This window comes from Gastrolobium bilobum, unplaced genomic scaffold, assembly GCF_033153095.1.
Source record: "Gastrolobium bilobum isolate Gb01-03AN ecotype WA unplaced genomic scaffold, APGP_CSIRO_Gbil_v1 utg15090, whole genome shotgun sequence".
In the NCBI taxonomy this organism is placed as follows: Eukaryota; Viridiplantae; Streptophyta; class Magnoliopsida; order Fabales; family Fabaceae; genus Gastrolobium; species Gastrolobium bilobum.
The window spans coordinates 138269-162970 of NW_026898506.1; the positions used below are offsets into that span (position 1 = coordinate 138269).

At 33.6% G+C, this 24702-nt stretch overlaps 1 pseudogene; it reads left to right on the forward strand.

The window, feature by feature from the left end:
• Positions 1 to 3664: 3664 nt before the first annotated feature.
• Positions 3665 to 5056, forward strand: LOC133316953 (transcription factor MYB36-like; annotated as a pseudogene).
• Positions 5057 to 24702: the final 19646 nt, after the last annotated feature.

Below are 24702 nucleotides of genomic sequence, written 5' to 3' on the forward strand. Positions count from 1 at the left end.
TTTAAGCAAGAATAATAAATAAAATGCCTAACGGAGTGAAAAAGTATTTTGAGATCCTTCCAACACATTTATTTACGCAATCAATATTTTAGATTCAAATCAAAGAATATTCAGATTCCTCCAATTAAAATTCCTTACATCCACTTTACTCTAATTTTCTTCTTTTTACCCAAAATCACCTTCCACTTTCCCAAGAAAATAAAAAGTTTTTCTCTTCTATTTTCTCTTTACTTCTTCTTCCCTCGCAATTTCACAATGACTTTGCGCTTCAACAATTGAATGTTCTAACTCTTTCTTTGCCTATTCCTTCTATGGTTCTTTATCAAGTTGTCGTTGACCTTCGCTTAGGTCAGATCCCTCTCATTTAGTCTTTGCATTTTCTTGCATGAATCACGTTCATAATGTGTTTGATTTATATGTGTAGAACTCTGGTTCAGGCTATGGAGGAAGATTCTGGTGGATATACCGATCTTGGCAACAACAAAGTGAGCATTTGTCACCTCCTTTTGTGTTGTTCTTTGTCCTTTTTTTATTCAGTTGGATTCATTGAATTATTGAGAAAACTGAATCAAATACTTAGTTATTGTGTTTTTGTAAGTCGTGTTATTAGTACTTTTTGTGAAGAAATTGTATTGAATTATTTAATTGAATAAACCCCTGAAAAATTAACTTAAGCTATTGTTGTAGTTATGTTAGCCCAAGCGCTTTACTTTATTAGGGTACACATCATTGTGGCCTTATCAACTCCTTGATCTTTCCTCATTTGATGAGGTCTAAATTGAATCTCTTAAAGATGTACACATCATTGTGTCATATTGAAAGCCATATTATACATAAATATGTATATACCTAACACCTTCAATTCCTTTATAATATAAACAATTAGAAACCTATAACTTAAACACACACACACACACACACACACACACACACACATATAAGTCATTCATTCAAAGAAAGTCATATATATGTAAAGATCAAAATCAATTAAAGAAGCAAACATAAAGACAATGCATCCATGTTAAGTAAAATGCAAAGTCAGTTTTTAATATCTATATATAAACCAACTGCTCCTACACGCAAAAGATTACAAAACATCAAGATTACAAAACATCGACTAGTTGCATAAATAAATTATACAGTAAACAAATATATATCATGAAACCCTTTATAATTAGTCTTTGGTTCTCTAGTGCTTAAGTGTGCCCTTTTGAATGCTTAAGTGCTCAAATTATTTGATTTTTCTTAGGTATCATAAAACTTAGGTGTGTAGTTTGCATGCCTAGTCATCCTAGGCAGGAAACTTTTGGAAAATTTGCATGCGTAAACATTTGGTTATATACACTAGAGAGCTCAAGCCCACAAAATGCAAGAAATGTTGGATTCTTGTAGAACTAGCGATTTACAACCACATATATCAACAAATATACAATACTAGAGAAATTATAATACAAAACTAAAGATAGAACCATCAATATTCAAGATCTGTCTTAAGATTGTGTTAACTAAAGAGTGGTGGAAATGTATGCAAATCAAATCCCAACTCGATATTACAAATATAGATATTGTAACGGTAAATTAAACTCAAAAGTATGTACTACAACAATGATCAAGGAAAGTATAAATACAAACCAAATTAAGGATGTTAATGTGAGAATTCATGGCAATCAGTGATGAATAAGAAGTTGGAAATGGAAGAAATGAAGGGGATGAAGGAAGTGGGATTTAAGGAGTCCCACATAGGAGGGAGAAGGAGGAGGAAAACCCTCTATAAGGCCTAGCCTCACTCCCCTAAATTGTCCCTTGGGGCATCCTACTTTTGTGAAGAGATAATAACATAGGTAATATATGGTTCACCACACACGTTCGTGTCATGGAAAATAATTTCATTTAAAATTATTTCATTTTATGAATTCCAATGATTTTTCATTGTTCTCAAATCAACTGAATGCTAACGTTCACCAGCTTCGTTTCCAAACCAAACGAATGTGATTGTTTGCTGACGAATCGGTGCGTTTTTGACTATAGTCCGATGTCTATATATAGAACCAAGGGCTTCATAAAATCCACTCAAATTTCTAATCCCTATACCGTCATTTTGCTAAAAAAATTCTACATCATTCCTAGCGTTGTGCAATCATTTCCAAACATCCAATTGTGTCCGTCGGGGCTCCTGGTCGGTAGTGTCATCGTTCTTGAGGCTATTCTGTTGTACCCTAGGAGACAAGTGTCCACTATTCTTCGGCACCAGTGGAGAGGAAAAATTCACTTTAGGGGAATAACTTTGGTTGGGCTCAAAAATTTTGCGCACGTTTGTATTTACATTTTACAGTGTTGTTCGTTTCTATATTACATGTTCGTATTCTTTGGTGTTTCTATTTTTGAGTTCTTTAGCACAAGTTCTTAGTTTCTTCTTATTTCATTTATTAGTTTTCGCACACTTGCACTAATAATTAATTCAAGTCCAATGTAACCATTATTTCCTTAAGAAATATTATTTATTATAATTAACATAAAGATCTGTCGAAATCCTAAATAGCTTCGGTTCAAAAATAATTAAGCTGGTTGATTATAAATATACTCCCATAAAAAAATGACTGACAAATTGATTTCAAAATGCACAATTGGTCAAATATGGGAGTGTACCCCTAATAAATAATCTCGATTTCAAAAAAATAAAAATAAAAATAAAAAATAGTTGGTTGATAATATCTTTATCATAAAAAAAATTAAATATTAATGAATAATCGAAGAGTAATACTCATAATCACGAAATTGTTTTAACGAAATTGAGTTGAGAGTTACGGTGGCCGCGTAAAAGATTTTTATTTTCTTTTTATATATTTATTGCATTTTCGTTAAAGCACAATGTATTATGTTATTTGTGAACCATTTGGTGAGATTCGTACGATATAGCACTTTTCTTATGTAAACAATGTTACTTAATTATAACTTCAAATAATTAAGATACACTGAAAAAGGTTGTAGAAATTAAAATTACAATTGCTCCATGCAGAGCATTCAAGTTATACCACCAATATAAAAATTTACAGAAGTTGATGAGTCGCTTAAATTTTAAAGTGGAGATATGTTACTTAAAATAGAAATATACTCATGCATTTATAAACAAATTGTGAAAAAAAAAGAGAGTGTAAATGCAAATGGGTGACTAAATGAGATTCTATTTTTTTTTTTAAAAACTTTTGGTATCCTCTAGTCATAACTAAAATTAATCTCCAATCAAGCACCATTGGACTTTTTCCGAAGCGGCTTTTTCAAATCTTTTTTTTGTTTATTATCAGAATTCGAACTCAAAATTTTTGATTAAGGGACCGAGCACCTTATTATGTGTGCCAAAGGAATTTGGTACAATGGGATCGTATTTTAAGTATGTTACATTAACTTTTTATAAAAGGGGGAAAAAAGTTATACCAACAATGAAGAATAAACAGAAGATTAGAAATGGAACCAAAATTGGATTGTACTAACCTTTAGAGTTTGGACAGTCTCATCTTAATAATTATTACAAGGCAAGAATATTGTTTTGTCGAATAGTTGACTGGGTCCCTATGCTTTTGGATGGTACCGTAGCAGTGCCACCAACTTTATAACACCTTCATCAGAGACACCTTTAAGGGTCATTGTTCTCAGTTCAGTTCGTAAGAGTGATCATGGGAAGAGCTCCTTGTTGCGACAAAGCAAATGTTAAGAGAGGGCCATGGTCTCCCGAAGAAGATGCAACACTCAAGAGTTATGTAGAGACTCATGGCACTGGTGGAAATTGGATTGCATTGCCAAGAAAAGCTGGTCTTTCTTCTCACTTCCTATTACTACAGAATTACACTTTTCTGGGGCACCCATTTTCATTAATGAAATTTTGATGATCTTTATTCCTTATTTTTCTTCCCTTGAGAGGGAAAATAATGAATCTTTCTCTCTTTTTGTTTTTCCTCCCCTATAGCATCTCCAACTAACATGAATGTTTTTATTTTGTTTTACTCAACATGAAGAGGACTTGGACTTAATTTTGGTGTTATTTATAATTGTACATATTAATCTCAATTCTCCCTATTTACCATTAACTAATTGCTTTGATTTTTATTTTCTTTCTATCTTTGTTAAACAGAATATCATGTGTCAATGTTATATATTATATGCAGGCCTCAGGCGGTGTGGGAAGAGTTGCCGTCTACGGTGGCTCAATTATCTTAGACCAGACATCAAACATGGAGGCTTTACTGAAGAAGAGGACAACATCATTTTCACACTCTATGATCAAATGGGAAGCAGGCAAGTATTAATTTTCAAATTAATTTTAATTTACTACTTTATCTTAAAAATTAATGGGTTGTTAATTATTATGCTTATGCACTATTATTGTAAGTTCAAACTATGGTATATATTCTTATGAAATTTGTGTTCTTTGTCTAGATGGTCTGCCATAGCATCTCAACTTCCTGGAAGAACAGACAATGATGTGAAAAACTACTGGAACACGAAACTAAAGAAGAAGATTATTGCAGGAAAAGTTAGCCTCAAAACATTAACTGAAAATGACACTCTTCCTTCAACCTCATTACTAACCCAAAATGCTAAGACTCAAAATACAGATTTCCCTGCTTCACAAAATCTACATTCTCAATCCTCAACACTCCCAATCTTGGGTACTGATGCTGGTTCAGGATTCAACATTAATGAAAAAATCATGGGTTTTGACCGAATTCATCAATTGGACAGTCCAAGGGTCATGGATGTTGTTTCAGAAATTGGTGCAAGTTCAAGGAAGAATAGTCCCATTGTGTCAATGTCTCAAGAAGGTTCAAGAATTGTAGTGAATACCAAGAGTGTAACGCTGCAAGAAAATGCTGGTGATGAATCTAAGGAAATGTTGATGGATTTTGGTTTTGGATATCCTTATGATCTTGTCAATAGTTTTAACTGCCTTGACAGAGTAGGTGAATTTGCACCAAGTTGCTATCCTGAGTGGGTTGATTTTAGCTATGCTGACATTAAGCCACATTGACTGAATCAAATGTTGTCTAGTTCTAGTATGTAACCTTGGGATTCTGTAAAAAAGCATAATCATAATGGAAATTATGGATGCGGAACATGTGAAGGGAAGAGCTAGCATAACCATTTTAATTTAGTACTTGTTTTTTTGTCCATAGATAGGAACTAAATAGTTTAGGTCAAAGTTTGAATTTAAGTGAATAATAAACATTTAAGATTATGACAAGGTACTCTCTTCTTTGTTAAGGTTCATGCATGTTGTGGACAATGTTGTTGTGGGGTCCAGGAGACTTGGTTATTAATTTGCTTTTTGTTTGGGGGGTAAGAATTTATATATGCTGATGACATAAGCATGTTTGCCAGCTTCTTGTTGATCAGTGGTCACGAAAGTTGCATGGAGCTGTGGCCAATTCAAACCTTAGAATTGAATATTGCGTCCCTTTCATTCATTAACCATAAAAGATTCTCTATCTTTTTCTCTCTCTCTCCTCGCCCCTCTCGTGATTTGTATTTAGAAGTCATAGTAAATTATCATTCTGAATTCTGAAATATTCACTGTAAAGAAATAAAAATAAGAGTAAACACCATTTTTTATCCCTAACAAAAAAATACTGTCTCCACTTTAGTCCCTTACAAAAATAAATTAGTCAGTTAGTCCTTAACAAATTCAAAGTGGATCCATTTTAGTTCTTTTGAGAGACTAATATGGGTCTTTTTTCAATTTGTGAGGGACCACGATTTCAACTAAATGAGTCCACTTTGAATTTGTTAAGGACTAACTGACTAATTTATTTTTGTAAGGGACTAAAGTGAAGACCGTATTTTTTTGTTAGAGACCAAAAATGATATTTACTCTGAAAATAAAAAATCCTCCCAGTACAGTACATGTGCTCCCTCCCAAAAATAAGGTAGAGGTGGGTGTATATCTATCAGACTATCATCCATTATCAAAAAAAATTTATATATTACATTGAAAAAAATATTTCTTCTTTTTTTATAGAAATTTTTTCTTTGCCACACTTGTATAAAAATAAATGAATCCTATTTTGAAAAGAAAAAAACAATTAACAAGATTCACTCGCTTTTATGTGAATGAGGTAGAGAAAAGATTTCTATAGTAAAAGCAAAAATGTTAAACTCAAACATATAGTATATGGGAAAAATATGTGTCTTTTTAAAAGACATAAACTTAAATCCTTTTAAGAGAGATAGACGAAAAGATATGTGGGTTCCGCTGAAAAAAATAAAGACAAAATAAAAATAAAAATATGGATGTTATCTTTTATATTTATGTCTTTTTTTAAAAGTACATAGTTTATATTTTCTCATAGTATATAAGGGAGGGTTAGGGAATCATTAATTAGAACGAAGATGTCACTCAGGGCGGCACCCTCTGTGTGTGGGCATATATATAAAAATATATATCAACTTAGTCCAAATATAAGAATGTTACACTTATAATGTGATTGAATAATATATATTATATGAAATGTGATTTTATTATTTTAACTGTTAAAAACTATATAATAATAATGATTGTTATGCATACTAAATTTGAGATAAATCTGATATTGACAAAGTATTAAAATAAAGCAATGTAATGAAGGATTAATTAATTTTTAAATTTTATAAGATTTTACGTACAGAGGCTAGGGGCTTTATCTCATTGGTCAGAATTTTCAATTTTATAGTTTAGTTGATGAAAAACACTAATAAAGAGTTATTCATATTTCAATGGTCTTATTGAAATAAGTAATCCCATAACTCATGATTAATTCCTATTTCATAGCTAGCCAACAGCATTCGCATAATAGGGTCAATTTCTGCTAAGTACGTATTGGCTTACATTAGCATCCTACCATCGAGTTGTCGTATTTGCTTCGAGTCAAGACCATAGTTTGTGACTTTGATCACTATTAATTGTCACTACTTTGGGAAGGGCATGTTTGATTGTGTTTTGGTTTTTTTATTTTTAATACTGTTTTGTGGAATAATTATGAAAACAGTTATTTTTTTATGTTTTTTGTTTTTGTTTTGAAAGTTAAAAACTAAAAAAAAAAAACAAAAATAACTCATCCATGTTCTCTAAAGTTGATTTTAAAAACAAAAAAATAATTACAGTTTTTAAAATTATTTTTACAAAAAAAGTCTTACCAAACGAGTTTTTTTATTTTATTTTTCTGAAAACTAAAAAACTGTTTTTAAAAACAGTAATCAAACATAGCCAAAAAAATCACTACTAATAATACTGTTCATACCTGACCCTTCATACCTGACCATTTTGCTGATTGCTTTTATTACAGTACTCTATTGATCCCATTAGGGGTCTTATTGCAAATGAGAAAAATCAAAATTTGGAACTGGCTTGTTTAAATTATGGGCTGAACTATTCTTCCTGTATACAAAAATTGGGTGGCCTCCGAAGCTGGCCAAACAATTTGTTTGTTCTTATGTTTTCACGTATCACATTTAATACTTTGGTCGTACGTTATCCTTCATCTGCTTGCTAATGGCATTATATACATGGATGAATATTCCTCGACAAATAGCTTTGAAAAAGAGAGAAATATTGCCATAAACACAAAGGACCACCACCCGATATTGTTTTTCTAAACAGGGTTCTCTTTTACATTTGCGATCCAAACAGACTAGAATATGCTTGTATTTTCATATAATCAAATTAATAATCTTATTGTTCTCCATTTGAATCCTTTTCTCGTCTATAAAGGTTATCATCAGAACGAAACCTTTACTTCTCCGGAGCATATAATAGGAGACCACCACTAATAAATTAAGTTACATCAAATATAATAATAAGTGAATTCAATACTATATTTTAATTCAAAATCTTGAGACATTTGGTTTTAGTCTCACCTATATAATCTTCACTTGACCCATTATTCATGGATTTCCATTACAATTGAATATCCCAACACTAACTTCCACCCTTTAACTTGTTGCTGGGAGAAAGACTAACGCACGGGAAGATAAACAATTAATTTAATACATACGGGAATAAGAAATCAATTTACTAGACGTACCAAAATTAAAACAAACATTATTTGCTTCAATTGCATATATTCTTTTGCCACCGCATGCTATAATAAGACAAGGTCTTTATTTTTTCCCCCCCCACCATATGAATAAGACAAGCTGTTTCCTTTGCTTCAAAGAAAACGCATTGGAAAGTTTTTGTTTCTCTTTTCCTTTCACTTTTTTAGTATGCGGAAGTTCTAAGTTACTAACAATTTCCTTGGCTTGTACCTGCCAATGAGACGGAGCTAGTGAAATAACATTCATAATCAAACTCCCTTTGCTCAAGGTACCAATCGTTTGCAGCAAGATTCTCACGGTGGTTAATTTGGCAATTGGGGAAAAGATATCAAGATAATTGACGCCCTCAACCTGTGTATATCCCTTCATAACAAGTCTCACCTTATGTCTCTCAATGGTGCCATCGACATTATACTTTATTTTATAGACCCATTTGCATCTAATGGGTGTTTTTCCTTCGGGTAGGTCAACAAGCTTCCAAGTGTTGTTAAGTGCAAGAGCCTCCAACTCAGCATTCATGGCATCTTGCCAACATTTGTGCTTAACATCCTCAACATAGGTTTTAGGATCCACCTGCATTGAAACATTGAAACAATTTTTTTGAAATTTTGGTGAGTAATGTTTATAGGTAATAACATCATAGAGTGAATATCGAACAGAAGATGAAGATGTCTGGAGTGAATTGCAGTGAAAGTCACGAAGGTAGGAAGGTGGATTTCTCATTCTGGTTGAGCGGCAAAGTGGTGAGGTGTTTGTGGGATCATGAGGTTGTGGTTGAATGGTATCAGTTACGGTTAAGGGATGATTAAGTTGATCAGATGAAGGATGATCATAATCAAGTTGAGGATTATGGGTATTATATTAGAAGACTATGGTAATATGGTGAACTAAGATAATTGTTGGTTAGGGGACGAAGGCTGAGTGGAGAAAGGAAAAATGATTTCATATAGTATGGTATTTCGAGATATAAAAATCTGTTTGGAGGAGAGATCATATAGGATGTAGCCTTTAGTGTTTTCTGGTTATCCTAGGTAGACACATTTATAGGCTCTAGGGGATAAGTTGTGTCTTTGAGATGATAGGGTGGAGGCATAAGAGAGGCAACTAAAGACTCAAAGAATGATGAGGATGGGAGGTTTAGAATGTATGAGTTCACAAGGTGATTTCTGGTTTAGCAAGGGAGTAGGTAGGTTGTTAATGATGCTAATTGAATGAGCCACTGCACAACTCCAAAGGGAATGTGGTAAACAAGCTTGAAAAGCCAGGGCCCTTGTGACATTCATTATGTGTTGGTGTTTACGTTCCACCAACCCATTTTGTTGTGGGGTTTCTAGACAACTGGTCTGGTGAACTATGCTTTTTTGTGAGTAAATATATATCATCAAGAATTCCTTGTCGTTGTCTGTTTTGATACATTTCAATGATACATCAAATTGTTACTCTAAGGAAATGATAAAGTTCTGCAAAAGCTTACAAGTTTCACTCTTAAGCACCATGAATCTAACCTAAGTAAATCTTCAAAACTCGCCAACTAAGGTTAGAAAATATCTATAGCCTTCAATAACAAGGATTGAATATCAAAATATGTCCCCCAGATATTAGTATGCAGTTTCTCGAACAACTTACTAGCTTGTGAAGTACTAACAGGGAAAGGAAGCTTCTTTTGTCTACCAAAGTGACATATGTCACAAGGCTTGATGTGTACATTTGGTACGAAAGGAAATTGAGAAGCAACATGTTTTAATACATTTTCTGAAATATGTCCTAATCAAAGATGCCATAATAAGGAATAATCTTTATTACATTGAAATGAATTGCTGCAACTTTGAAACTTTGAAGTCGAATATGAACAATCAATAGCTACTACAAATAGCTCTCTTTGTCTTTCAGCTATACCAATCATATTCAAAGTAATGCTCTGCTTAATGAAACAACATGAAGAACGAAAGATCAGAAAACAGTCGTTGCTATCTAGCAGCCTTATCACATATATGAGGTTAACTTTGAATTCTGATACATATAAGACGTTCTTTAAAACAAGAGAGGAAGAAATACTGATATTACCAGAATATGATGCGATGACAGAAGATCCATTTGGAAATATAATAGATATAGGTGCAATCTTGTGAATAGACGAAAATATGGATCGAAGATGTGTGATATGATCTGTAGCTCTTGTATCTAAAAGCCATTGAATTGAATTTTTACCTATAGTAGGAGTAATTCCATCAGTTAACATTGTTTGTGCTATGTTGGTAGCATGTGTAGATTTCGATTGCTGCATGTGCTCACAAATTCCTCATATTTTTCTTTCGGAATTGAGACTTATAAATTCATAGCATCATCACACGTCGTGGGAGTAGTATTAATATCTTCAGTCTAGACTGCATTGCTAGTGCTCTGATAATTCCTTGATCTAGATCTGGACTGCATGGCCTTGGGGAAAGCCATGTTTGAAATAACACGTGTCAACCGTGTAATTTGTTTTCTTGCAGTGAATGCAGTATTTGTTTCCTGCATTTTTTCCTTTTCCACCACTAAATCTGCCTCTTCCCTTATAGGAAAAACTAGGACCACGAGAATTCCTTGATGAGCTTGCAAAGACCTTCACTTCACTTGCATTTTCTCCATGTACATCCAATTGGAGTTGCCTCTCTTGCTGCACAACTATAGAGAGGCCTTGTTTATATTTAGAAGAGGAGACATTAGCATTATCTGCGATCGGGCATGAGAAAATTGCTCGTTGAGGCCTTTTAAGAATCGTATCATTTGATCTGCGTCTCTATATTCTCTTATCTTAACCAAGCTTCGACAAGTGCAAGCATGAAGTGGTCTCAGATTATTAAATTTATCCCAAAGTGTCTTCAAGCTTGTGAAATAATCAGACACTGATCTATCTCCTTAATTTGTTTGATATAGATCTTGTTGCAGATCTGATATATGAAACATATAAGATTGTGAAAATTGATTTTGTAAATCACTCCATATATCGTAAGCTTTGTCAATCCAAAGAATGGACTGGACGATGGAATCTACAATGGAACTATGGAGCCAAGAAAATACCATCGTGTTATATCTCTCCCAAATTCTATGTCTTGCATTGTCTTTTGCAAGAGCTGTGATGGTGCCATTGATGAACACCAATTTGTTCTTCGAGGTCAAAGCTACCTTCACCGCTAGTGACTATGCGTGATAATTCTTCCCATCTATCAACGGAGAAACAAGGGTCAGAGAAGGCCACTCATTAGGGTGAAGATAGTAAGAATCTGAGAGTTGATTCTAAGCTGCTATAGCTACAAAGAAACTTGAACGTAAGAGAAAAGGTGTTTCCAAAAAATGGTGGATAGCCAAGAGCTTAGCGCTCTAATACCATCTTAGTTTTCTGGAAATTTCTCAATATGAAAAACTGAATGTACAAATAAGCTTTCACCATATATATCGAGGTGAGAAGTAAGAAAGACTTACACACTAAAGATGATACAATAACGAACTCAAGAAAATACATAAACAGAAAAGATAACAAATTCTCTAACAACAAAAACTAATTATAATCAAATGACGAAAAATGGTTGAGCTCTTTTGTCCATGTTTCCATTCATTTTATCCACATGTTTATCAGCACTAGCAACGTCAACTGCAGTATCAGTATTAGGGTATATTAACAATAATCGAACTCCCTTTCTGGGACAACGACCGTTTTGCCACAGTAATCCTAACTATTTTCCGAAATGGCACCCTAGAGTAAAATTTTGCCAAAATGTCACGTCACCTAACTTGCTACAACAAGTAGCGAGTTACGTCTGGACACGTAACAGGTTGTTTGAGGCCACGATGCTCTCTGCAGAGTGCAGTGAGTTAGGCCCAGTCAGCGTAACAAACTGTGTAGTCTGCAAAAGCTATCCACATGACATAACTCTCCACACTGTCCAGCGAGTTAGGCCCAATTTTTTAACACGTGTCCTTATCGTCCAGCCAGTCCATGCATGTGTGACACGTGTCATCATGTGAAGAAACGTGTTACACAGTGTGGAGAGTTATATTATGTGGACAATTTTTTCATGCTGCGTAGTCTGTAACGCTGACTGGGGCTAACTCATTGCACTGTGTCGATAGTATTGTGGCCTCAAACAATGTCCAGACGTAACTCGCTATGTGTTGTAGCGAGCTAAGTGACATAGTATTTTGGCAAATTTTTAATCTAGGGTGGTATTCCGGAGAATAGTTAGGACTACTGTGGCAAAAGGGTCATTGTCCCCACTTTGCTTGTTATTTTTAGTTCTTTTGAAGTTTTTTAGCTTACATTTGATTTACATGATAATGGTAAATTTAAACTATTTATAAATATAGATGATACCTCTTCATAATATTTAGGAACTTAACTTCAAAATAGCAAATCCATACATGAATAAATACTTAGAATCTAAAAACATATGAGTATATCAATATATAAGTGAACGTATCATGTTAATTAAATTTGCAATACGATATGAGAAGATTTTTGGTTTCTTAACTTGTTAATGTATTCTTATAAAACTCCAACTTATCTAACTCTCAACGACTAACAAAGAGGGTAGAGAGAAATAGAGAAATTAAGTAATTAGTTTTGTGTCTTCATTGTCTCCCAAAGGACTATTGAATAACTATCGAGGTTAATTAGAGCTAATGGAATGAAAATTCAATTACAACTAGATTAAAATGGACATTGACGTTGAGAAGACCACTTTGCCTTTCAAGTAATTTCGTAGTTTGGTAAATACATGGGTCACTTGATAGGAGACAACGACTATTTTGCTATGTTTGGACGAAATATATTTCAAAATATCATTCTTTAAAAACTATTTACCAATCTATCACGGTCAAAGTCTAGCTATTGGCCAGGCCTAGCCAGACACTTTTTACCACCTGGCGTAGCTGTTGTGCAATTTGTAATCAATTAAATCAACCACACAAATATGCAAGTGCACGTGTCACAAGTAATAAAGGGATGTGTGAGTCCAAGTATCGTTCCCACGGAGATAAGTTATAAATTGTGAGCTATTTAAGTAAAGAAATTAGGAAAAATGATTGAATTTGATGATTGGATTTATAAAATAAAAGATAATTAAAACTAAGAAAACAATAAACTAAATTCAAAGGTATTAAAATGATGGATGAGATATAGGTCAGGTTCAATTTCTCTGATACAGCAATACTGAAATGATGCTATAACAATGATATATCAATGTTTAATTAGTAACCGAACACTAAAGTATGTTGGGGCTTTTGGTCAACCTAACATATATACCCAATAACTAATTCTCACATCTCTATGGCCAAACTAATTACTGAATTGTTAAAGTTCAAGTTCAAAGGCTATCTGGTGTGAATGATCTCTCTACCCACAACTTAATCAAGTTAACTTTCTTAACCTAATTAATCCACACAATTCAACAAGGGTCTAGATTCGGAAACCTCTCGGCCCCAACCTCCTCAATATCACACATGTATCTCTCGACATGCATACATGAAAAAGAATAAGCGAATTCATTGAAAAACTAATTAAACTTTAATAAAAACAAAGTTTAGGCATACATCTCAATGTTACAACATAGGTACTTTATCACCTAACCTATAGAGCAAATTATCTCATAATGGAATTAAAGAAAATAGAGAAAAGGAAGAAAGAACACATGGAGAAACAAAAAAAAAGATGAAAGAAATGTTGTTGTAAAACTCTGTCACAGTCTTGCTCCAGCAACGCTCTAGCAGCTCTTCATCCTCCAAGAATCTCACTTTCTCTCTCTAAAATGTAGTATGGTGTTACCTTTCTGATCTCTCTCTACTTCTCGACTTCTCTCTTGACTTGCTTCCCAACTTGTGGAATCCGGGGGGACTCCTTTTTAAATAGGAAAAGTGGTTGGATAATTGGGCCTCACTTTGGGAGTGAAAATCCATGAATTTTGTTGTTGCAACCTTATCTTATCTCTATTTTCTTGGGCTGTTAGCACTTGATTGGATAAGATCTTGATCTTCTTGATTTTCTTGTGCCAATATTGTTGTTGACTATATAACAGTTTGTTGTCCTTGATCTTTGAGATTGAGATAAGAATGAATCTTCAAGAACGTCCTTTATCCTTGCTTGTTGTTGCTTTATCCATTTGTTGGGGAATAACTAACTTTTGAATTTTGAAATTTTAGTTGTTCCCCTGTCCTCGCTGTCATGCTGTACCGATTGCTATATCATTCTTCGTCAGCTTCTCTGCTACAGCATTCTGGCGTCAACTTTTCCTGCAGAGACAAGTACTCAACAAATCATCTATTCTTATACAAAATCAAGGAATATTGTCTCAATTTCCATACTTAGTCATCTCAAGGCACTTAATCATGAATATGCAATAATTAGCTCAATTATCATGCAAACAAGACAACTTATATGGAATTTATGCAGCAAATTCATCATAAAAATACCAAATTAACTCTTATTTGGGAGAGTTAACAGTAGTGTAGGAGTCACATTGTCAGATACAGCCGGACTTGTCCTGTTGTTGTCCTAGCAGGGCTGATGTTGCTCCTTAGGCTGTGAAATTTCTTCAAATGTCACTCAAATTTGCACACATTTTTCTCTCTCTCTTTCTTTCCTTTTTAGTTTCTTTCCTTTCTTATGTTAGTGTCCTCTCACCCTTATCTCTTCCATCTCAATCTCTCACACAATCCCCAACTCTATTGTTTCTCCCATTTCAGAAGAAATTCATTCTCTTCAACCTAATTTCTCAGTATTTTAGTTCTTAAACATAAAAACCCTACTCTATTTCTCTTTACTATCTTCCTCTTCTCCTTCATGATTCAAAATTTGCTCAAGATTTCTCAATTTTTTTATTCATGCTCCATTGCTATTTACAACACTCATTTTGTATAAGATTAGATTTTTATTTATTATTTGGTAAATAAAATCGGGGAAAATAATAAGGATTTAAATAAAAAATTCTCTTCTTATTTTCATACTCAGTGAGAGGAATAAAATCTAATCACATAATCAAGAGGAAAATGTAATATAGCCCCTTAAAATCTTAAACTTCTAAAAAGAAAAAAATGTGTAAAACCAAGATAACAAATTTATGAATAGAACTGTTAACTTGAGTAAAAGGAGAAAATTTGATTTTGAGATGAACACCTAGGTTTTACAACTCCTCATATTGCGCTTTATCCAATAATGCCAAATCCTCTTTATAAATAAAGGGTTAAATCCTATAAGTGTCCACTCCTGAAACCCTACCTTCTTTGCTGATATTGTACACATATACCACCCCCATTGTTTTTTGCTTATTACCTCTATTGTCAACAATGATCTACCACATTTTATAGTTGTCTCTTTCATAACTCCACTAGCTCTTAGAATTCATATTAATCATGATTCTCTCAGATATCGAATAATAGTTAATTGTTATTTGTTTATATGGATAGAGGCTTGAGAGGACCATGTACTCTATGGTAAAGTTGTAATATTTTCATAATGGTTGATAAAGTTATTGATATCTTTATAATCTCCTTTCCAAGTAAAGCAAAGACAACAGAGGGTACCCGTGACATCAGAGTGGCTACCTTCAACTGAAGCATACATATCATAGAGCAAGGAAATGATGAGACAATACCATGTTAGAAAGACAACACAATTATAGTTCAACAACAATGAATTAGGCCATTGTTCTAGATTATTTTTAAATCTTGTTACATAACATATATGTAGGGATCCCCTTCTAATTTTGATTGTAATATGTCTATGTAATTTTAAACAAGTCCAATGATGGCCACCCACTAAGGGTTTTCATCCTCAATATGACCCCTTATGGATGCTTGGAAAGGGTATCAACCATTGTAATGCCAGACTTATGTAATCATGTAGTTAAACCCTAATAATTTGGACAAAAATTATTGTTATTCAGGGTTTTGCACAATCTGATTCTTCATATTGTGTACACTCTTATGGTTTGTCCTATTAATAAAGAAAACCTCAACAAGTGTTGTCTCTATTTGACTATGGTTGAAGTAATTAAGAACATCTTTCTAATGTAAGGGAATTTTCACTATATGGTGGGTGCTAATTTGATGTTGGGGACTCGAAGATGTGGAATGTTACCTGGTAATTTTCACCATATAAACCATTTCCTAGCAGAGGCTGGTAACCTTGAAATGCAACATCATTTGCATTTGATCACACATTTAATCATGAACCAGATCGTCAATCTATAATAGTTACTATTGGATCACAACATTACAAATTTATGCTTGGCATCTTGGTTCTTTTTTCTCTTTATATTTTTATCATTTATTTTCCCCACTAGTCTTCTGGGACATCATGTCAGTGGCTGGGCAATCTAAATTTTGTACATATTCTTCTGTGTCGATCAAAAAAGAAAAGAGAAAAAGAAAGCAGTTGCAGTCTTCACATAGTTGTTACAGCAGTTATCAATCTTAGTACTTGTGAACTTTGTGCAACAAACAACCGAAAGGTTTAGATGAAGGGCAACCGTACTTTTTCTTTGGTTTTGATTTGAAGGATTGCAATCACCACCCCTTGTTTCTTGCTTATAAATAGAAGCATAGTTTTTATTATCCGGATATCAGTGTGAGAGTTAAATGCTTCTCTTCCCATAGTTTTCTTTGTGTACTCGATTTTGTGTAACATACCATGAGGATTATTGGGTGTATTAGGATTGAGGTTTGAGTTCTTGAGTTATTTTCATCTTTTGTAATCTACTTCATTTTACTGGATACTTTTGATTTGTCTTCGCCCGTGGAGTAGGCACATTGTCAAACCATGCAAATACTTGTTTCTTGTGTGTGTGCCATTTTATTTTTTCTCTATCTCAAACCGCTTTAATTCGGATACAATTTTATATATGTTGCTCTGCGCATAACAAACTGGTAAGAGAGCTTCAAAGATGTCAGCCAAATATTAGATTGAGAAATTTGATGACAAAACTAGCTTTAGCTTATGGCGCGTCAAGATGCATGCTATTTTGGTCTAACAAGGATTGCAAAAAGCCCTTTGGCTGAGACAAAAATTGGCTAATAAAAAAGAAGCTTATAGCAAAGTTACGATGTGAGCACAACGGGTACAACAACACTTGTAGTGCAATTATTCTTAATTTATCAGACAAGGTGTTATGTGAAGTTGTGGAGGTAGACACTTCACTTGGCGTGTGATAGAAGCTTGAAAGCCTATATGCGATAAAATCTCTCACCAACAGGTTGTACCTCAAACAAAGTATTTACACACTTCGAATGAAAGAATTTATGCCTATTAAGGAACACACATTGATGAATTTAATCATATAGTAATGGACCTTAGAAATGTTGAAGTTAAAATTGATGATGAAGATCAAGCCCTTATTTTACTATGCTCCATACCCCTTTCGTATGAGTATTTTGTTATTATTTTACTCTATAGTAAAGACTCCATTAATATGAAAGATGTTAATGCATCCTTAATTTTTCAAGAATTGAGAAAAAAATTATGGCAATAACACCGATTTAAACAGTGACGATTTTATTGCACAAGGAAGGAGTCAAAATAAGGGACCAGTAAATAGAGGCCGGTCAAAATTCAAATCAAAGAAAAATGTTGAGTGTTACTATTTGTCACAAGAAAGGGCACACTAAGCAGGGTGATACAGAATTAGCTGTTGAAGGTGGAACATTGAGATTAATCGAAGGTGCTCTAATTGTGATGAAAGGAAAAAGAAACAGTGATCTAGTATTTTTGTAGGGTGATATAGTTCATGTCTCTGCTTTGGTTTCCTTAACGGTTGATCCAAAATCAGACATTTCTCGATTGTGGCATATGCACTTGGGGCATATGAGCGAAAGGGGCGTGACCGAATTGAGCGAACATGGTTTGCTTTGTGGGCAGAAAATAGGTAAAATTGATTTATATGAGAATTGTGTTTTTGACAAACATAAAAAAGTTAAATTCAGTATTGGTGCATATAGAACCAAAGGAATTGATTATATTCATTCTGATCTTTGTGATCCTTCACAAGTTCGCTATCTCAGTGGTTCTAGGTATTTACTGACTATTATTGATGATTATTCTCGTAAAGTCTAGGTTTATACCTTGAAGAATAAAAATGATGTGTTCCAAAATTTTAAGAATGGAAGGCCTTGATAGAAAATCAGACCGGTAAAAAGGTGAAACGTTTACAGATTGATAATGGTTTAGAATTCAGTTCAGGAGAATTTAATGAGTTTTGCAGGAAAGAAGGCATCGTAAGACACCATACGGTCAAGGGTACTCCACAACAAAATGGAGTTGCAGAACGCATAAACATAACTCTTTTGGAGAGAGTATATTGCATGTTTTTTACCGCAAATCTGCCAAAGAAGCTTAGGGCTGAAGCAGTCAACAAAACTAGTTATTTGGTGAAAGATCTCCATTGACTGCTATTGAGTGTAAGAAACCTGAGAAACTATGGTTAGGTAAACCTACTGATTATTCTTGTTTAAGAATATTTGGTTGTCCAGCTTCTGCTCATGTAAATGAAGGAAAATTGAAACCTAAAGCCAAAAAGTGCGTTTTTCTTGGATATCAACAGGGGGTGAAAGAATATAGGTTATGGTGTCCTGATCCTAAGTCACCCAAGTTTCTAATCATTAGGATGTCACTTTAATGAATCTTTTATGCTTCATCAGAAAAAGATTCAATTGATACAAATGCAGGTTGTAGTGAAAGTGACAAATATCAGGTGGAGTTACAATTTGATGCTTCAGAGACAATACTTGAAGCAACTACAGATTAGCCCACATAGGAGGATGTGCAATATGAAGAAGCACCACCACCATAATAGAACATTATTGCTGCTCGGAGACAATGCAGGCATATCAAGTCACCCCAGACATATGCTTATGCAGATCTAGTTTCTTATTCTTTAACTATGGCACAATATTTCAAAGAGAAGGAGCCTTCCACTTACTGTGCTACCATTACAAGAAAATAATCTAATAAATGGACTGTTGTTATAACTGAAGAGGTTGACTATCTTCATAGGAATCAGACATAGGAGCTAGTTAAAACCGCAAAAGGGCCAGAAAATTATTGGCTGCGAATATGTCTTCAAAAGAAAAGAAAGAATTCCTGGAGTTGAAGATGCTAAGTGCATGGCACATTTGCTAGTAAAAGGCTATAGTCAAAGAGAAGGAATAGATTTCAATGAAGTCTTCTCAATGGTGGTAAAGCATACTTCAATTTGTGTTTTACTTGCATTAGTTGTCTTGCATGATTAGGAGCTTGAATAACTTCTTGTTAAAACTGTTTTTCTTCATGGTGAGCTAGAAGAATAGATTTACATACATCAACCTGAAGGTTATGTTGTTCAGGGAAAAGAAGATCATGTTTGCTTGTTAAATAAATCATTGTATGGGTTAAAGCAATCCCCACGATAGTGGTATAAGCGGTTTGATTCTTTTATGATTGATCATAGTTATTCTAGAAGTAGCTATGACAGTTGTGTGTATTTTAGAAAGCTCTTTGATGGCTATAAGACTCCGTTCTAGACCGATTTGTTATTATTACGTATAGGATTAAGCTCATTAATAAACAACGAACGTAAGTTGGAATTACGAATAAATTTTTTCTTTTCTTAATATAAATAAACTCTGTATTCAATTCTAATACCATACTCAATTAATACTCACGCATCATCCTTACTCTAGATAATTTCATACATGCCCTTAAATACTTCTATACATTATAAAGTATAGCATTATCAAGTCTTAAGTAATGGGTAACTATATAAGCTAATTTTCTTTTGAAAAATGCCGCTTTGCTTATGTTCACCCAGGATATCTGAATATTTATCGAGGCCATATTCAAATACTGATATTCGGATATTGAACTTCCAATATTTGGATATTTCAAGACAGGGTCGAAAATGAAAATATCCAGCTTTGGGTTGGGGGTTTAAAAATCAACCCCTTACCCCACAAACTCTCCAATTTGAACATAATTGATATTTTATACAACATATGCATATACTTAGCTATTCATAAGCTTAAACATGCAATTCATCCATTGATTTCTTGAGTAAGGCTTTATGCCATATTTAACATCAAAATGAAGTATCTTACATGATTCTCCATAGGGAATAACATAAGTCCCATATGCATAATTGTCTCGTTGAACATTAATAACACAAATGTTCATATTACATAATCCATCTACATAATCATTGTCTCTTGTACATCTTCAATATCTTTCAAAATCACATAATCTTTATACATTGTTCTCTAAACAATTATACATCATTGAAATTATGCAAAATACACATAGCTAACATCTAGGCCTCAAAATATACATCATTGGTAAACCTTTAGTTTATCTTGTTTTATAGACTAAATTTACATGCATTATCAAGTCAAATAGGTGAAAACTAGGTTTTATTGATATAAAAATATGAACTATGTGAAGTATGAATTAAATGATTGATATTTGTTTATTTTGAAGGTAATTGATATTAAATGGAAGCAAATATGAAGTTTGGAGATGTAAAGATCAAGAACTTGAAGATATGAAGATCTCAAATGCAAAAATGGAAAAAATCATGGTTCTTGAAGAGGAGGCTTAAGCTTCTATTTTGGAGCTTAAGCCCCCAAAATCTCTAATTGTCTCTACTTAAGAGAGCTTAAGCCCCCAACTCAGGGCTTAAGCGCGCCTGAAGTAAAAGAATTCCTCTTCGAACAGCGTGCTTAAGCCCCCTACGTTAATTTGCATGGATGTCCATGGACACTTAAGCTCCCATCACCGCGCTTAAGTGCCCATCAAGGCCCAATTGAAGCATCCACTTAGGGCACAGGTTCTTTACCCATAAAAAGACAAATTGGGGCATAATTCATTATTATTGAATATTCACGATTCAACTATGGAGTAGAAGCAGAGGAAATACCCAGTTCATGTTCGTGAAGGTCGGAGACGGATCGGGATCGTCTGTACTGAAATTATTGAATATTCACGATTCAACTATGGAGTTTGGGGGAGATTTCTTAATTTCTTTCTCTCTTGATTTTAATATGTCCGACTAATTCTTTTAAAGTAGTTAGGGTTAGATGGAACTTAATTTAATTATTATGTTTGAATAATTCTTTATGTTAATTTTCCTTTTTATCATGAATGAAATTGTCTTTTCTTAATGCTTTCTATGAGCTTGAATCTTATAGATTGATCTTAGGTAAATGCATGACAATAGGAATGTTGGTGTATGATTCATATCTGATAATTTCATCGTAATCTTTATGATTCTAAGGATAGACATAGGGTTTTATGCAATCTTGAGATTCTTGAACGTAATGCTTATTTTCTTGAAGAATAACCGAGGAACTAGGGTTCTTACAAGATTATAAAGATTTAGGATGTCAAGGGATTTAATCCTAATAAAATTAAAAAGAATCGATTGAATTGATATTAAGGACGATTAATTTAAACAGTGAACTCAAATATAATAGAGAGGTTGAGGGAAATCGAAACCCTAGCTACGTTCTTTTCTGTCAAGTAATCAATATTTTTACATTCTTTTTTAATTAATTTTAATATTTTTATTTTAAATCAAATCTTGTTATAAATCCAAAATTGATTGTCCAACTTAAGTAGAAATAGTGAACTAGTGATTGAATTATAATCCTCATGGGAACGATCTCTTACTTAATACATTATATTACTTGTACGACCGGTGCACTTGCTAAGTCCGCAACAATCCTCATATGAATACTCAAAATAAATCTATTTACATGGCATATCTACATAAAACAGAAATCCATATATTATTTGGTATGCTCTACACTGGTCTCTTGCCAAGTGAAACTCCCTCTCTATCTGTGGAGGTACATGAAATGTATTTCCCATAACACGGGATGAGATGAAAATCTCAACAAACTAAGGGTCCTTGGAAGGTCACTCCTCCCTATAGTTCACTTACTGTGCATACATAATATCTTAACATAGCATAAATACATTATATTTGATATGATGGAACTTCCAAGAGACTTCTGCTATGTCTCTTAGGAATCCCAATGAAGTCCATAAAGGTTGTGTCCAAGGGACGTTACTACAATTTCTGGTATTTTTCTGTCATGAAACTTTTGCTACGTATCATGTCTCTGGTATGGTCTTTTCATGAAACTTTTGCTAAGTTTCATAGGGTCAAATCCCAAGGAGGTCCCCATCGGGCTATGTCCAAGGAAAGTTAAATCTACTGCCCAGAGATACATCTCATACATACGATCATATTATATGTCTTTTATCTTAAAATGCACTCTACTATGCCATGATACTACCATGCACATTTATCAATCTATTATTACTCCAATGGAGCATGGTGCAACACACAAGAGGACTAACCCCAAGGTCCAGAAGTTTACCCCTCGTAGACTTTCGTATTTTGCTCTTTTTTGCTTTAAGAGCCTCAATCACAATAAGCCACAACAAAGCAATCTATGACAAAATATGGGAATATGATTATTACATCATACAACGCATGAAACATTGAGCATTTGGCGAGATTCTATCCTCAAACATCAATTTCATGACTTACCTTCTTTGGTAGAAATTCAAGAAGCTTGATCTTGAATAAACATTAATTCCAATGGTTATTCTTCAACCAAAGTACCACTTGGACCAACATTATATCATCACAGCACAAAACCAATCATCAATACACCATTTTCAAGCCTTCAAGACATAAAACTCAACACTTATTCATGATCAAATTTCAAAGTGATCCAAATGGTGATTTCATAATCTTTTCTTTATCAAGAACCAATTCCTAACACGTTTAACAAAGGAAACCATATCCAAATCAACCTCTAACTACTCATACCATAAATTTTTGCAATGCACTATTCATGTAACCTAGTTTTGTCAAAAATCCATGGAAACTTGAAAAGAGTAGTGTTTTCTTACTACAAATCCTACTAGAATGCTTAGAGGAAGATTTACCAACCTCCAATGAGCTCAAACACCCTCCAAAACTCAAATTTCAAGAATTTTCCTAACACCTTGAGAGAAGACATCTTTCTCTATGAAACTCCAAATTCGAAAATGAGAGATGATTTTTGTTCTTGGGAAGATTCTAAGCACTTTTGGTGTTGGAACTTTTGGATTTATTGACTTCTAGCTCAAATGGTGATTTTCTTAAGCTTTCTCTCTTCCAACTATGGCTTCCTCGGTTCTTTTGAGAGAGACAATCGATGGTGAGCTTTTTTTAAGTGTGAAAATATGAGTGTTTTAAGTGATTTAATCACTTTTGACTTTGGTCAAATATGGACACTCGATCATTTACTCATATAACCTTGTTTCTTATCCTTTTCTAGCCAATCTCAATATTTCTACACATGCGATTTTTATCTCATAAATATCATAAATTAGCCTTTCATTAATTTATCTACAACATTCAGGTAAATTTTGCATATTCGCATTTTTACCCCAAAACTCTATGTAATTGAACTTTTATATGAAAAGTGATTTATTTCTAATAATTAGATTTCTAATCTAGTTAATATACATTAAATCGTGGAAAATTCCTAATTTCTCATTTTACTAGTTCGAGTTATTATAATGTCTTACCTTTGTACTTGCTATTATATGTTAATGATATATTGATAGCTGCTAATAACATGTCAGAAATTTCTAAGTTGAAATCTCAACTCAACTCAGAGTTCGAGATGAAAGACTTAGGTGCAGCTTAGAAAATTTTGGGCATGGAGATTCATCAAGATTGTGAAGCAGGAAAACTTTGTTTATCTTAGAAAAATTATATCGAGAAAGTGCTTGAGCTATTCAGGATGGAAATTTCAAAGCCAGTTTATACACTATTGCTACACATTTTCGCTTATCAGCAAAGTTGTTACCATAGATTGATAAGGGGAAAGAACAAATGTCGCGCATTCTTTATGCTAGTGCTGTTGGCAATTTTATGTTTATAATGATATGTACTCACCATGATATTTCACATGTTGCTAGTGTTGTCGACAAGTATATGGAGAACCCGAGAAAAGAACATTGGCATGCTATGAAATGAATATTACAACATTTGCGGGGTACTTCAAATGTTGGTTTGGTATTTGAAAGTAGTAGTATTAACACTTTTGAGAGTGTTGCTGATTTTATGGACTTGGATTATACAGGCAATTCAGATAAGAGATCTTTGACATGTTATATTTTCACTCTCTCAATATGTGTTGTTGGCTGGAAAGCAACTTTATAGTCAACGGTTGTTCTTCCAACTATTGAGGCAGAATATATAGCGCTAACTGAGGCAGTGAAAGAATCCATCTGGCTTAGATGATTGATTTCAGATTTGGGCTTAGAACAAAGCCATTAAGTTGTCTACTATGATAACCAAAGTGATATACACTTGACTAAAAAAACAAATGTATCATGAACAGACCAAGCATATTGATGTCATGTTTCACTTCATCAGAAACATTATATCTGAGAAATTTATCAGAGTTGAAAAGATTGTTATTGTAGACAATCCAGCAGATATTATGACAAAGCCTATTACAATAACCAAGTTCAACCACTGCTCGAACTTGGTTTGTGTTTTCAAGACATAATTCTTTATCAGGATTTCTTGGAGAAGACTGCATCATAAGTTCTTAAGGTGGAATTTA